The sequence below is a fragment of the Salarias fasciatus genome (genome assembly GCF_902148845.1).
Source record: "Salarias fasciatus chromosome 23 unlocalized genomic scaffold, fSalaFa1.1 super_scaffold_20, whole genome shotgun sequence".
NCBI classification, from domain to species: Eukaryota; Metazoa; Chordata; class Actinopteri; order Blenniiformes; family Blenniidae; genus Salarias; species Salarias fasciatus.
The window spans coordinates 10,374,510-10,389,859 of record NW_021941230.1 but is presented as its reverse complement, the minus strand read 5'-3'; the positions used below and the strand labels follow the sequence as shown (position 1 = coordinate 10,389,859).

The window sequence follows — 15,350 nt, the reverse complement described above, 5'->3', positions numbered from 1 at the left end:
TTAAGTTGAACTGAGGGAATAAAAACAGAGGAGGTGTAAGAGTGTTTAGTTTAAAACACTGCTCTGTAAAAAAAAGTTAATGTCAGTGAAACATGTTAAAAATGCTGGTGTTGTGAGTCTGTTAGCGATTTCTCTCAACTTTTCCTGAATGAAGTCCAGTCTCCCGTGTCTCTGGGCCTCCGCCTCGTAATTCTCCGACTTGTTTGAACGCTGCGTCCTCTCCTTCGCTAAATCCTCAAACTGGGACCGAATCCGAAGCGAACAATTCCCCCCTCACTGGTCAGTTGTCCCCAAAGTTGCACACTAGCCGGTTGATTGAGTTGAGGGCATTTGCGGACGCAAACCTGGAATAAGAAAGGAAGAAGGAAGGGCGATCAATGCGGTGTTTGTCCACTCCTTCGCTCATTAAGGAACCTCTATTCACATCGGGGCCTGCGTATGACAAAGAAAGCTCACAAGCGCGCATTTCGAGCCCGAGAAGGGCGGTTTTTCTCCTCCTCAAAGCCCTCCCCTCATCGAAATTCGCCTCACACAAGCTCAGTGCCAGAGGCCAAAGTCTTGACAGGGGTAGTCCAGTGAGGGAGGAATCAAACGAGTCCCTCTTTTTCTTTTTTCCCCCCCTTCTTCTCTTTTCCTCTTTTTACAGGTCGGTTGACCAACAAGGGAGACCAGCTTTACCTCTAAGTCTTTAATCTGGATCACACCTTTCGCGGTTCTGGAAGACGGCCTCAGCGATTCAGGATTTCGCCTTTGGGCCGTCGGACGCGAGTCCACGGCCACTCATAAATACTCGTAATACCCGAAGTGTGCAGACTGAAACCCTTCCAGGCTTTTCAGAGCAGTTGTCACATTCCTCTCGCCGTGTAGTTAATATTGAGCAGAGGGGAGGGAAAGGAAAGAAAAAAAGAAAAGAAAAAGGCAGCGATAAATATTGATACGGCAGAGTGAATACCGATGTCAGATGTGGATGTACGGCGCCGCCATGCAAGCTGCGACCTTCGCTTCTAATTTTAACGTATAAAGCACATTTCAGTGTGACGGATTTTTTTTTTTTTTTTTTTTCACGGAAATGAAACCCGATTGCCTTTGTAAGCCAGCCAGAGACAGACGAGAAGTAAAAAAAAAAAAAAATTCCAGATTTAATGCTAATGGCACATTTAGGCCGTTTTCGGGGGCAAATGAGGGGATGGTTCGTGCTAGGTCATGCATAGCTACAGTGCATAATTAAATGGGATGTTGTTGGCTGCCTCCTTCTGTCCTGTTAAATTATTCTGCAGCTTCGGTCTCGTAACAGTCTCCCCAATATTCCCACAAAACACACTGTGGATTTCTCTTCCTGCTGGATTTGTTTTTAAATCAGGGAGGTTAAAGTGATTTTGGCTACGTGCAGCAAAAAGAAGGATTCAGAACATATAAATAAAGAGAACAGCTAACTTTTACGATGGTTTTAGTTAGGAGCGTAACGGTATTTGTATTCGTCGGTCACGGGTCGGTACACACAATCACATGACAAATACAAGAGTGAGTTAAAAAAAAAAAAGAAGAAGAAGCGAGTCCTGATTCCAACCTTTGGTGGCGGTAATGAGCCTAAAAGCTGCCGGCAACGACCATTACCACAGAAGAAGAAGAAGAAGAAGAAGAACAAGCAGGTCCAAACATGAACAAACGAAGAAGAAAGTCCAAGCGGAATGAGAGAGTATTTGTTCCGCATGCGTTCCCTCATACGGAGTGCCGTGTGACGTGCCAGTAAACGGGAAGCAGCACAGTCAAAAAACCAGCAGAAGGTTGAAAAACACTTTTTTAATAAAAAAACCCCGACAGAAAAAACATTGGACAGGCGAGATGGAACCAAATCGCGCAACAGCGAATTGTATAAAGAGCGCCATACCAGAATACAAGCGATCGCCGGCTGGTGTTATGGATTAACTGGTTCCCGTGTTAACGAATGACGGCGGAGGTCTGTGTAGACACATGCTGATTACTGCAGTTGTTAAAGTAAGACTCACAAAAGACTTTAAACGTATACACTCACTGTCGACAGCCGACGTTCGCCAGAACGACTATATGTTTCAGTCGTGTACTGGTCACAAGTTAACACGGGCACCAGTTAATTCGAAACATCGGCACGTGCCGCTCGGTGCGGCGGTGCTCCAGCCAGGGGAGCAGCCGCTCCTTCAGCAGCGTATCGTGGAGATGTTGGGACATTATTTGAGCCGATATCAGCAGATAAAAACACCGAGGACTGCTGCTGCGGAGCTACAGACCTGAAAGTTCCTCGTGAGACTTTGTGCGCATGTCACAGTATAATCTGCTCCACCCGGGGTCCTCGTAAACGAGGATTCATCGTGGATGCTTTGTATGCCGTACATGAATACACTCGCGTTTAATACGATTGCTTACAATCGGACTGAAAAAACACCCATGTAAACTGGGCCAATAATGCGTCGCGTGGGAAAGCTTGGGAAAAATGTTCTGGTACATTTGTGAGCTTTTGTTACTTTTTCCCCACTGTACCGAAAAACGTACCAAACCCGTGGCTTTTGTGTACCGTTACACCCCTAGTTTTAGTGCAAATAAGAGAATAAATTCTGAACTTTTTTTTATGCACTACAGTACTAGTGAATCATTCATCTGTTTATATATGTGAGTAGACGGACAACGAGGACAATATTTTCTCCAGATTCTCATGACTCCCAGTTCAGATTCTCCTGGACTCTGTTGTTTCTGAGTTGACCGTCACCGTAATAACAATCCAACTTGGTCGTCTGTCCATACATGTGTCTGCATATTAGCTATTGTGCATGTTTATAGCGCGTTGTTCTCAGCTATGTGTCTGGTTTCAAACAGTGACAATCGTTTTCCGTGTAAACACAAAATTGTTCTTAATTAAAAAAACACCTCATAAAAAAAACATGCATTTTCAATTTAAACGTTGTCGTGTAAATGAAGTCTAAATTCTTGGACTCAAACCAATATCTATTTTGTTTTGATATTTTTCCACCGTACAAGATCATCACACTTTCGGTTTGACAATATTAGTTTAGGAAAGTTTCCCGTCGCTTTACGGCTTTTTTTTTTTTTTTTTTCTTTTAATTTACAAGGCCAGCTTGTTTTCACAGCACCATTAACACAAGGCGCAGTGCTCTCCAAAACGGACAATGAAGCAATAAAAAAAAATATAAAGAACATACATAAAAACAACAAGCAAGTGGGGAATAAAGGTAATAAAAGAAGTCGAATTAAATACTTGCTGGAAAAAGTCTGAGGAAATTATTTATCCGCGGAGTGGTGAAGAGGTGTTCACTCCCAGATAATTGCACATGCTCCTTATTGAATTTCATGATGCATGATGATCAGGTTCAGCTGTTCTTGCCATACTATTTTTGCTAATAAAAACCTTATTTTTCTGTATTTCCGTCATGTTAAAACACCCTGATTCAATGTTTTATTTTTTACACATTTCACGTCTATTCTGCACACTTTAACTCAAGTCCCGTTGGGCTGCGGTGCGCCTGTCCTCCAAACTTCCTCTGGGCCGCATTGCCTGTCAGTCCGCGGACCATATCTTTGCTGTAAACCGATCAAAGTGATCTCTGCCTTCTTTATTTCCGGCCTGTTTACAGGAATTAGACGCATAATGATGATGATTTTCCTCCGGTGCGCTTGTCGGGGATTTTATTTTATTTTTTTATATTTTCAGCCAGTGCGCCATGTGGAGGATGGAGCGAGTCTCCGGAGGAGAGAAGCGCGGTGCGTCAAGACGCACGGAGCAGAAAAAAAACAACGTGTCAGCGCGTATTTTCAAAGCAAAGCAACTGCGAGGATAAAAAAATATAGCTCTTTATTAACCCAAAATGCATTGACGTCGATAAAAAGGAGGTGGATAAATGTGCAAATGACTTCATGTCTTATGCAGTGTTTACAGTAATCGTGCGCATTTGCTTTGTTTTCTATTTTTGCGCTAATGCGCGCGCCTTTATTGTGACAGGAGACATCGGCGTTTCCGCTCCTGCTTGGGTTAACGTGTGAATACTTGACAGATCTCAGAGAGAGCGAGGGAGAGAGAGAGAGAGAGAGAGAGAGACGGCATCTGATGTGTCTTTTTCTGCACATCACTTTGGAAATTTGCGGCGGTGCCTGAAGCTGCGCTCACCTGCCGGGCTGCGCGGCTGTGAGCGGCCGAGCCACTCATCCACCAGGAGAACCACCGCAAACCCTTCTTCCTTCACTGCGTCGACCATCCCTGTCGCCAATGCGATGATTTTCTTTATCCCCCTCTTTTCTGCTGTTTGAAAGTGACCGGCTGCAGGTGTTTTTTTTTCTCTCTCCTCTCTCTCTCTCTTTTCCTTCCTTCCTTCCTCCATCCTCTTTGCGCTCCGCTTTGCGCCAGCCGGGACTGGCAATATGTAATTTTTTTGGGACGGACGCTACATTTTTTTTTCCCTTTTTTTTCCAAAAGTGGACTAATACACAGCCCGGATTTTCCCTTCTTTAAAAAAAAAAACCAAACAACAACAACAAATACAAGAACCCCCGCGTCTGTGATATTCTCCGTACACCAGAGCAGATTCTCATACAGACACCGTGATGGCGAGGGGTCATCACAACTGACAGGAGAGTGCACCGCCGTTTGGAAACTGCTCGTGGGTAAGTTGAATCTATTTTTTTTTTTTTTTTTTTGTTGCGGTGCCAAAGTTGCACCGTGCTGCATGCCGCTGTATGCGCGGGTCCGCGTCGCCCACAGACGGACTGTTCCCTAAATATGCGGCACTTAAATGCGCAATTTGGAGAGACGCGGTTCTGCTCCGTTACGCACGAATCCCAGTTTGCTCCTCCTTGCTTTTGGCTGAGTACGGAGTCTCCTGAGTGGAGCAGCTGCTGGAGGCTGCGGTACGGCAGTGGAGCGCTCGGCTCCGCCGGTGCTCCTCCGCACGAACCTCCAGAGCGCAGCGCCAAAGACGCAGTGTCTTTATTTTCTGCATTTTTTCTTTTTTCTCTTTCTCTCTCTCTCTCTTAATTGTGTAATCATTTGCATATTTCTGGATAGCTCCGGTGCGTCGGCATTGTGCGTGCGCACACACTGGCGCGCGCTCGTGCGCGCGTGAGATGATGGGATGCGAGAGATGCCCGGGTTTTAGTTATTTCGCATCATTTCTGCTGAGTGGTCGCTTGGCGAGTCAGCTCTTTGAGCTTTGCAAGTGTTTCCTCGCCTCTCCTCCGCTTCCCCTCCCCTGCTTGGATGGATCATGGCTGATGATTGTCCAGATGGATGCTGGAGCTCCGCTCTGGCTCGGACCAACAGTGGGATCTGGCAGTTAAGACAGTGATGCTGATGTAAAGTTAGAGCAGATCCGCTGCCTCAAAAAACCGCAATATTCCACTATCCAGAAAGACTGTATCCTCCTTACGTTTGATCTCCTCCAAAATTGCTTCCTGTTTAGTCTTTCTTTGCATTTGTTAGAATCTCCTGAGGCCAACAGGAGATGCTCCACATTTATAGCTGCTTGCATCACCCTCTGCTGGAAAAGAAGACAAAAAAAAAAAAAAGGAAAGAAAAAGAATTCTGCTTCCTTTTGACCTTTTACATGATACTGTCCTGATTTATGGCACGATTCTTCCGACAACACCTTTATTCATTCCAACATGTGGGGTCAGGCTTTTGCCTGGGGGAGCAACCAGCACCACGTGAATTAATAGGTAAGTGGCAGCGGCCACTTAACGGAAGCCCCGCAGGCTACATATTGAGCTGAGTCGAGTGCTCTCACACTGAAATTGATTTAGACAGAGATTATGTCATACGGCATTGGCACTTTTTCGTTTTCCTGCCGGCCGAGTTCAGCCGGCAGCACTGAAATCTTCTGCTGCCTCCCGATGAATTAAGTGGGACACGTTGATGCGGATGTGACGACTCGGTGTGATGGGTCAGTTTGTGTTGTGTGTCAGCTAAAAACTGTTGGACATGTCGATTGTTTTCTGACTTAATGAAGGCCATGAAAGCTGCTCCGACTGTTGATTAAAGCCGTGCTAAAAAAAAACAAAAATACAAATAAATTACCCTCAAGTTTTTTTTTTCTCCCTTGCTTTTACATTCAGAACAAAAGTAATGAATAGTTTCAATTATTTCAAAGCTTAATCCAATGAAGTTTTTGTGTTGGGATACTTTTTGTGTCCTATAAACTAAGATTATACAGAATAAAACAAGAAGGACTTGGAACATTTCGGTGTCTGTGACATAGATTGTTAGTGTTTCATTATTCTAAGAGAATTTTTGTAAAAACTGAAAAAAACATTTTCGGCTGCTTTCACAGAACTCAATTCCAGCAAAATGTGGATTATATTGTTAAAACTAAGTATTTGGTTGAGAGATTGGATTGAAAATACTCGTAAACATCAAGATAACTTACATCTTAAATATACACTGAGAGAAATATAACAGGGAGGAGGGTATTAAGATAGCTAATGTAGTTGACTTAATGCTGGGGAGCTACATTTTGAATGAAAGCCAAGAGGTTGAGTCGTAATTCCATATGTTGATTGGAAAACCATTTGGTGGTTAGGCTATTGTGTTTTTAAGGTATGTAAGGCAGGAAATGGGTTAAAAGGCAGGATGGTCAGGTGAAAGGAAGGTCGGCAGGTTGCAAGGCGGGTTGTAAAGAATGAAGACAGGTAGGTGGTTTGATTGGTTTACAGGTGGAGATAGATTGGATTAGTAGGAAGTTAGGTCAGATGTAAGATAGGGTGGTTGTTTGTTTGGTTGGAAAGTAATTGGATAGGCTGGTTGGACAGTAAGTAGGTTGTAAATTAGAGGGTTACATTGGAAAGTAAGTAGGTAGAGAGGGACATTACTTAGAAGGTTCAGTAGGTTGGAGGATTGTTATAAAGTACTTAGGTTGACCAGAAGGTCGGTAGATAGGTTTTAAGGAAGATAGGTGGATTGGACGACAGGTAGCTGTTTTGGAACGTCGGTGGCAAAGTCAGTTGAAAGGTGGATTTTTAGGGGTAGGAAGTAAGAAGAAGGTAGTTAAGTTGGAAAGTGGGTTATAAGGCAGGCTGTCCTGGTATTTTGAAACCTAGAAAGGTTGGAAAGTGGTTTGGAAAGAATAAAGGAAGGTCGATAGTTAATTTTATTTGGAGTCAGATCAGGTGCGAGTAGGTAGATTGATAGATGGATAGGAAGTCAAAACAGGTGGGAGATATGTAGGTCGGCGGTAAGGTACATAGGCAGGTAGGAAGTCAGGTTAAGTTTTAAGTTTGTCGGTAGGTAGAAAGTCAAGGTAGGTAGGTAGGTAGAGAGTCAGATCAGTCATTCAGGGTGGAAGCCGACAAGGAAGGTGGGTGAAGAAGGAGGTTGATAAATTTGATGGAAGTAGGTTGGAAGATAAAGTTAAGACCAAGTAAGGTTGGTTGGATGCTTGGCAGGTGACTCCATCGGTTTTCAGGTATATCAATAAGCATTTCATTGATTTTGGAGATAATTTTTCAATTTTATGTACTCAGGATTGTATATTTCCATATGTAAAATGTTACAGTAGTACAGAGAATGAGTGTGACTCATTTCAGATAGATGTTTTGAACTCAAACCTCAGCTGCTGGACTCCCCATCTCACTGTGTCCATGTGTTTAAGTTGAGAGCCCCCCCAAGTTGCTCCTGTTCGTGTGTGAGCTCCCTTTGCATTGCCGCTGCAGCCAGCGGTGTGTGAGTGGAACGCAACAAATCACGTAAAGCACATTCAGACTGCTCAAGCAATAAAGGGCCTTGATGAGTAGAGTCCAATTATCATTTGCCATCTAAATCTTCACATGTAATTGTCATTGTGTGTGTTTTTTTTTTTTGCCTGTGGTAAATGGCATTTGATCTCCCAACCCCAATCACTAAAATAAGCTGAACCAAATAGCCAGATTGAAAAAAACAAAACAAAAAACAAAACAAAAAAAAACTCAAGCATCTCTTGGCCTGATTCCATCTAGAATCGTCTCTTCAAAGAAGAAAAAACATTTTTTTTCTTTTTTTTTCTCCTCCGCTCTCTTGTCTTGATTGATACTTTTAATTTTCAAGAAGCTGTCACCGAGGCCTATTGGCCTTGGCTTTGCAATCAAGGCGCAGACAGTCAAAGGCTTTCAAATGAAAGAGTTCATTAATGCAGTGGGAAATAAGGCTTGTCTGACTGTAAAATATTGGCTCCGTGTTAGGAGTGATTGAAGCAATTGATAAGGATTTGTGAGCAGGAATGTGGGAGAGGAAGTTGAGAGGGTAGCGGCCATTAAACGACATTAATGATATTCAACGGGGGAAATGGAAATACTCAGTGGTGATTCAGCTTGTGTGGTTTAATGTATGCGTGCGGCGGCCATGTGACGTACGGTGGGACGAGCTCCTTCCATTCCCGCCCGTAGTTATCGACTGTGGCGGTATCTGAGCATTAGAAGCTACATGCAGAAGAGACGCTCTCCCCGTTAAATCTTTCGAAAATCCAATTCCCTGAAGATGAGATTCCTCTTTCCCCATGCCTTGTTCCATTTTCCATCGCAATCACTGGGCATCGATTTGATTCAAAGCGATTTATTTTCGTTGCAGCCATCATGTCATGAATTGACAAGTATGGTAGATCAGGCAGATGACAATGTGTCACTTCACGTGTTCAGGGAATTATGATGGTGGAATGGAGATGGAATTATTTATCCAGGTGGCACCTGCAGCTTTTCCAAACCAGATCAAGACCTGAACTGTGAAGGCGGTCCAGGCAACCCAGTAAATCTGGGAAATGTGTGTTTATGGATTATCCCTTTAACGATATTTGACAGCAGCAGGTCCTTCAAAAGTGACTCTAAACTGTCTCCTGTTGTTGACTTCCCAGATTATGTTTGCAGAAAGCCATAGGCACTTTCTCAATCTGCTAGATCTGACAAAATGTCTCATTTTGTTCTCTTCAGTTTGTGCACGTCTCATTTTGACCACCTTTGGTGCATCTGGCGCCTCTCCAGTGGGACTCTGAACCCCAGGTTGGGAGCCACTGTGAATTCATTACGGCTAATATTTTAAATCATAGAGGTGAACTATCGTGAGGTCATTCTTCAATCCAATCAATGAACGTTCAAGCATTTAAATTGGCAAATTACTTTGATTTATGAGGTTTAACATTGAGGATTATTCAGAAACCAGACTGTCTGATTGGGTATTCTATCCATGAATAGTTTCATATAAAAAGAGCAATTTTGAGTAATTTTTTTTCCCCCTCCCATATACGTCAGTTTCTGAAGGTACTGAACATTGTAATCACCTTCCTGTTGGACCAGGCTGTGATTATAACCACTTGTAGATCACAGCAGTTCATTATTTACGTCTGTCACCATGAGGTCGGATCAACCTTCATTCAGAAACTTATCATATACAACAGAACACCTCGCACAGCTCTGCTAGCTGTATTTGCTTTTTTGCATGTAATGGGATTTCTAACAGCGACAATGCTAAATACCTCAATAAAAGCGTGGTAATGGCTGTCTCTTTATATTCTCTCAGGGTTTCTTGTGTTTGTGCCTTTGGGAGGACGGAAGCATGAAGTTGACTAGAATCAAATGCAATTTCAAAGTGTTCAGTTTCCCCATTTTGTTACAGCTGGAAATAAAAGAGACTGGTGGGGGGGTCAGCCACAGTGTAGCGTGCCCCGAAGCTCGTGCGCTGCATCGGTCAATTCTAACATTGCTAAAATGAAGAAGGAAGCAGCCAAGTACTGGTGTTGCACTCTCCGTGATGAAACAGCCGTCCCAGGCATGATCACTTACCTCAATATAGAGTATTTTGCTTTGCCAGGGGCAAGTGACGTTCAAAAGAAATCCTCCCCCCCCTCCTTGCTTCTTCCCGCTCTTTTTAATCAGGAGTAGACTGAGAAGGCCATTGCTTAAAAGCGAGATTTCCAAATGATTATTTCCATCTTTTCTTTTGGGGCCTCGTCGTCGTCGTCTTGCCATGTCTGCCGGTGATCCTCGGAGACCCGTCCAGGCCCGGAAAGACGAAGTCGATGTGTTTCCGATGGCTTTCAGAGCGATATGGATAGAGGATGGGAGATTGCATGCCAGGGGAAGCAAAATGAGAAATTTTTCCTCCCATTTCCCCCTTCTTCCTCTTCGCAGGATCCGTGCCTACTCATTCATGGAGGCTTTGTTGTGACATTCCATACGTCGGCGCAGGGATAGAACATTACACAGAATTGGATCGTTTGGCAGGATGGCTACACAGGAGAACAGTGTTGTTGACAGAACACAATCACAAACACCAATCTGCGTCCACATCCTGACCTGTAGGCTGAGTTTGGAGATGTGGAGGATTTCAGACGAGGCTTTTTTACAAACCCATCCGGCCCACAGCGGGGGAAATAATGGTACTGTTGTGTGCAGCGTCGGCTCAAGTGGCAGCCATGAGCGATTTACATATAGTGCTGGAATGCCCACATGGGTACCCTTGCTAGGAATTGCTGAGTTTGTTTGTACCGAACTGTCCCCTCCGAGCCAGACGGGGGGGTTTAGATAGAACAGCTACGTCGAGGGATTAATAGCAGGGGAAATCAAGGAGCACTGCATTAGCAGTTCCTCATTTGTCGTTTGTCTTTAGCCACTTCACACGAGACCTGGGGCAAAATCGTACTTACAGCTAATTCTCCACGTACGCTTCAAATTGTCTGGAGCGCTCGATGGGCCTGGTCGACTTCTCTGGAGCATTCCAGCAGGGCCGTCTTTGCATTTTAAGAGGAATATCTTGTGCACCGCAGAGGCCTGAATTGCGGCGTCTCTTCAGCCGCGCCGCTCTAAATCTTTGCTAGGTGGTGCTAAATCAGCCGAACGTCAGTCGGCGATGACACGGACTGATCATCCATCAAGCAAAATTTCAATTTGCCTCTCGCTGTAAACTAAATCGGATGTTTATTATGTGGGAGCGGTGACAGGGCAAATCTCACACGCAGCCAAAGCTGCAAACACGGCAGTGCGTGTGTGTGTGAGTGCGAGTGGAATGGATGCATTCCTTTGAATGACGGAAATCTAATGCAAAGTTAACAGAAGTTGCAAATGCAGCAAAATTTCCAACAGTGCAACAACTGAGCAGAGGTAATTGTGCATACAGAGTCATCGCATTATATCAAGAAGTATTTTCAGCTGTGCAGCGCCAGAAGACGACTTCAACAATTAACCATCATGTCTGATGCACTCGTCATTCAGGGTCCTCCAGCATGCATGTTCAGTTCTAGACCTGAAATAATATATAAATCTGTGATTTGTAGACATTTTTAAGGAAATAAAGACATTTTGTATCAGAAAACTTGCAAAAGAGAAATTAGATTTTCTATAAAAATGTTGAACTCTACCTGTAATTTCGAGTTTGTGCACAGTTTCTCTACATCAACATAATATGAATGCAAAGGCTAATTAACTACATTTAAACTGATATTTAGTGCAATTTTTTTTTTCTTTTATATTGGGAAACTGAATGTGTATCAAGGTAGAGTTGAACAAATTGCTGCATTTCAATTTAAGAAAACTATTTTAGTCCTTCTTTATGCATCGTTTCATGTGAAAACATCCTCTTTGTAACAACAGTTCCTGGTTTTCTGGTGCCCATCAGTACGTTTCCAGGGGGTTATGATGGTTCGAAGTGGCCGGTGCCTGGCGTATCCAGCAGCAGCCGGTTCAGTGACTGCGTCGCAGCATCATCTGTATCTTTAAAACATAACACCAGCCATAATCCAATCCCCAGTTTGGCTAATGACAGCAATAATTCCGCGCTGCTAAGACAACCTTTGCATTTCAGCTGTGGGGGGGTTAGCGGCGCGCTCAGCTCGGCTTCCTCCTCCGCCCACCCCGCGTTCCCGGACCAGACCCGCCGAGACCGGCTCTCAACAGGGCCGGTGATTTATGGGCCACTTTACGAGAAGGGCCCGGGGAGGCGGCGCTCCTTGTCCTGCGATATTGAATCTCCGCTGCCGAGCGCCGGGACGGGGCTCGTCTGTTACTGTGTGGAAACTTATTTGCATTGCGCCGTCCGGCTCTCGGCGGTAGCTCCGGCGCGCCTGCCCGCCTCAGTCCTCAGGTTTATTCTCCGCTCGCGGGCCTGTTTGTTTCAGACGTGCAGGGGACACTTTTTAGACGGAGGCTGAAGACAAACAGCCCATCGCTCCGGCCGGAGCTTTGAAGAGACGTCTCCTTTCGGGTTCCGCGCTGTGGCTCTCGATCCGGAAGACTCTATTTCAGCTCCACATCCGCACACCGGCTCAGAGGTGCATCGGTAACGCCAGCTGAAGTGTTTTCAACCTCCACAGATCAACTGACTTCACAATTTCAGCAGCATTGTTTAGAAGAATGACTTTGATTGTTCATTCAAAGGCTTTTGTTTGTTTTCTCGCCGCCGGCTGATTTGAGTTTTTTGGCTCCTCCAAAGTGATTTGATTTGGAGCAGCATTAATAATTATGGAGGCTGTAAGGGGGAGGCATTTATTAGCCGGTGCTAATAATATGACAATCCTCTTTAAATTTCGGGACGTTTACGTGACTCTGCAGAACACACACACACACACACACACACACACACACACACACACACACACAAAAACACCTCCCTCACTTTGCGTCTTTATTGATTGCCATTAAAATTCCATTTAATCTACGAAAAGCCGCTACGTAGTATGAAAAGATGTCATCCATCACACTCCTTTTGAAGAACTGAGAAAAGACGTATCCAGTGGAATCTTTTCCCCGCTGTTATACCGTAAAATATGCAGTGTTTTTTTTTATTCCTTCCACTTCCTTAAAGTCAGAGCTCCTTGAAGAACTTCGACTTTGATGCTCTCCAATGAATAGCATTAGCATACTGTAGCGTTAGCTGGAGACTCATCGGTTCAGCGGCAGATCAGTCTCAGTGTCACAGATTTAAATTTAGGTAGCGGAGTAGAAATGTGTGTTGGAGGTTGTGTGCGAGGGAGAGATAAAGAGCGAGACGCCTCAGCCCGTGAATATCTAATCGCTGCCATTGGAAGCCTCCACCTAAGCCGGGAGAAATTCTCCCCCGTTTTTCTTTCCCTCTGAAATGCACCTGCTTCCTGCCGCTGCTATAGTTAGACGCGGCTAATGTCGAGGCTTCAGAGAGCCTTCCCGCAGCGCTTTGCAAGCGTTGCTCAAAAGCTACTGTAGCTAGCTCGCGCTGGAGGTGAACAGCGTTTCAGGGCTTGAACTCTTGACGCCGGCGCTCGTCGATTCATCGATGTTACGTTTTTTTCCTCATGTACTGGACTCACGACCCCGAAAATGGTGCCTTAAACTAATGAAACATATAAATTTATGTACTAAATAAAGATAGAATGTCAGTAAATGATCAGAAACAAGGGGGAAAAGCATAAAATAAACCTTAAATCCAAGAAAATCATGTTTGAACAGTCAAGCATGAAATAGTTTAAATGAGTGAGATATTAATACATCAAAATTGAAAGGTCAAATTGTAAAACAAACTCAAGTATAAAGAAAAATCTTGATATTTCCTTTAAAATGACACCAAATTATTGCTATTTCTGTATTTATGGGTAGTTTTAATTATACTTCAGTATAATTTACTCGCATTTCATTCAGTAATTTACTATAAAATTAGAAATTGTGATTGAAGTTAGACTTCAGACCTTGAAATCTGCATTTGTTTGTCACCAGTGAATTATTCCGTTCAACTTATGTGATGCTTTTTTCTGTCAGTTGTACATATTGCTTAAGTTGTGTAGCTTCTTTTGATATCAAGTAGATCTTTATGTCTGGTCTGGTTATTATTGCGGCTTGTACAAGTGTTGACATGCCTGTCTTCGAGGGAACTGTTTCTCTCGTTTAAAATATTGACAACTTCAGTAAAATTTCCAATTTCAAGCTCAGTAGCTTTAAATGAACTGTCAGCAGTTTTAAACCCCCTAAAAACTCGCCTCAATATGCGCTTTTTGCATGCAGTGTGTGTGTTTGAAAATAAACCTACAGGAACTACTTGCATATCATTCGGTATGGAGTCCTGATCATTTATATGTAAATGGATAATAGAATTGTTTTGAGTCACTTTATGGAGCAGGATTTGTCGCAGCAGATCAACTGAAACTACTTTTATGCCACCAAAATGAGGGTTTTTTTCACCAATTTTATACCAACCACCGTTATCAGCTTTCAGAAGAATCCTCAATCATCCAAGACGGACGTGGCAACGGAGGAGGACCGTCGGTGTTAGTTTACCAGCACCTGCATCGCGGCAGCGTCGCTCCTAAACAAATCCCCATCCATCACGGTTAATTCAAGACTTTCCCGACAGGTCAGACGCGCGGCTTTACTGCCCGCAGCAGCTGCCGGGGAACAAACAGACTCTTCGGCGGGCCTAATAACCGCCCGCGTTTTGAGACAATCGACATCTCTTAACACGGCGAGGCTTTACAGACGCCATAAAGTTTATAGATGGTTATCAAGGCGGCTTCTAAACAAACGGGTCTGGCTACGTTTGCCGGTTCTCCTGCCACTCGCTGATCCTCTCCTCGCCGCTTAGTAACTTCGGCAGGCAGCGTCTCTCCGGGTCCTCTCAGCCCTGGCCTGGAATATCCAAAGAGAGCCAGCCCCGTTCATTTAATGTCATCCTTATTTCCCTGACAGCCCGGCAGGATAAAGAATCTAGTTAGCAGGCAGCTCAGGGAATGGGACTAAGAATTGGACGTGACTGCAAAGACCGTGGAATTCATTGCAAGTGTGTGTGTGTGTGTGTGTGTGTGTGTGTGTGTGTGTGTGTGTTTTTCCACCCTTCTTCCATCTGTCTTGTGGCTAACAGCTCCCCAGACCCAAAAAAAAAAAAAAAGAATATAAATGGCATATAATACAATGTAACCGCCGTATCTCTTCCACAGAGAGGCTTTGATGGGCTTCGTACACAGCTTACTGACTGGCCAACAGTTGCGCGTTTGGTCTTTTTGTCGAGTTCAGCAGTCCTTTTTCCTCGGAATTGAATCATGACAACAGTCGTATTGAAATTCCTCGCAGTGGCCGACTTATTTCTGCAGCCCCAGCTTAGGAAAAGTCTGTACAACATGCATAGAAGCAATACTTGTGTTTTATTCACAACAGAGTTTAGACAGCATGGTCCATTTTCTCTTCATCAGGCTGTTTTCGGAAGATGTTTGCTCGATGGTTTGGCAAGCTGGATTGGAACCTTCTCTACACGTTTCCAGATGTCGATCTACTTCTGCCTCACGCATGTCAAAAGCATGGAGGCCGGCGCTGCCGGAGTCATTGGATAATCTAAAATGGAATAATTCAGCGAGGTGAGCGCAGACTTGTGTGGGCGTCTGTGTGCGTCAGCCAAG

The 15,350-nt window shown here is 44.2% G+C and overlaps 1 protein-coding gene across 2 annotated transcripts in view; it reads left to right on the top strand.

Annotated features, from left to right (window-relative positions):
• The first annotated feature begins 4,546 nt into the window (after positions 1 to 4,546).
• Positions 4,547 to 15,350, top strand: part of LOC115383789 (interleukin-1 receptor accessory protein-like 1) — a 209,549-nt gene continuing 198,745 nt past the window's right edge. For both annotated transcript variants that reach the window (XM_030085973.1, XM_030085972.1), the window contains exon 1: positions 4,547 to 4,647. The gene's annotated coding sequence lies outside the window, so the exon portion shown is untranslated. The remainder of the gene's footprint in view (positions 4,648 to 15,350) is intronic.